The sequence below is a fragment of the Octodon degus genome, unplaced genomic scaffold, assembly GCF_000260255.1.
Source record: "Octodon degus isolate 3935 unplaced genomic scaffold, OctDeg1.0 scaffold00024, whole genome shotgun sequence".
Classification (NCBI taxonomy): domain Eukaryota; kingdom Metazoa; phylum Chordata; class Mammalia; order Rodentia; family Octodontidae; genus Octodon; species Octodon degus.
The window spans coordinates 5,104,296-5,105,323 of record NW_004524600.1 but is presented as its reverse complement, the minus strand read 5'-3'; the positions used below and the strand labels follow the sequence as shown (position 1 = coordinate 5,105,323).

Here is a 1,028-nt window from a genome sequence, read left to right as displayed (position 1 = left end):
ATATATTCATATAATCATTTGGACAGAAAACTGTTTCAGAGATAGTTGAGGTGTACGTTTCCAATGGGGTCAAGGGAAGTCTGAAGATCATATAGGTCAGTGGAGTATTACACTTCTGAGGGGAGCAGAACCCAGGTAGGAAACAGCCATCCTTCGTCACTTGAGATTGTGATTGTTTAGGAACACCTCTACTGCCTTTGTACATGGAGGAGGACGTGGTACAGTCTCAGACAGGCAGAACTTCCCTTCTAGGGCTGAGCTTCTATAAGCAATCGGAGGTAAAGGGGAGAGTGAACCAGAATACCAGAGACCAGAAGGGTAGTCCAGGGCAGAGCTGCTTCCCCAGCCCTACTATGTAAAACAGCAGATAAAGGTGACAATGCAGGCCTTGGTCCCAAGATGCGACTGTTGTAAGCAACAGACACAAAATTAAACTAAGTACTACAAGTACATATGCAGGCACATCTTTATTGGGGAGGAGGGAGCTTTCATTTGGTTGAGAGGGCTATTATTCAAAGAGGGAGAAAAATAAACTTTTATTGATTTGCTAATGTGGGCTAAAGTTCCATAATTTCCCACTGGCCAGAGGCATATTTCCAGAAGAGGTTCTTCTTGAGTGAGACTTAGACTGCTCAGTGGTCATGGCCAAGTTGTCCTAGATCCTGGTGAATTTTCATTAGACAATACCATTATTATCTTGTGCAAAACATCCTAGCCTTGTGGGTTTGAGCCTGGACCTTAGGTCTTAGGTACTGGAATTGAGCCACTCACTGTTAGTGTGTAATCTGTATCCTTTTTTTTTTTTTTTTTTTATTTATACTCTTTATTTTCCACACATGGTGTTTGTTTCTCCATGTGAAAAGGGGAGCCCAGGTGGTATAGGACAGAGGGCCTGGGTTTGTAGGACTGGACAAACTTGGCCTTTTATTTATTAGCTGTGCAAAGTTGAAGAAGTGAGTTATCTTTCTGAACCTCACGTTCTCAGCAATAAATGCCAGTAATGTCATCTTGTTGACTTTTTAAAAAAA

The 1,028-nt window shown here is 42.0% G+C and overlaps 1 protein-coding gene across 1 annotated transcript in view; it reads right to left on the bottom strand.

The window, feature by feature from the left end:
* Zdhhc14 (zinc finger DHHC-type containing 14) overlaps positions 1-1,028 on the bottom strand; it is a 373,515-nt gene that overhangs the window by 935 nt on the left and 371,552 nt on the right. The gene's annotated exons all lie outside the window — the stretch shown is intronic.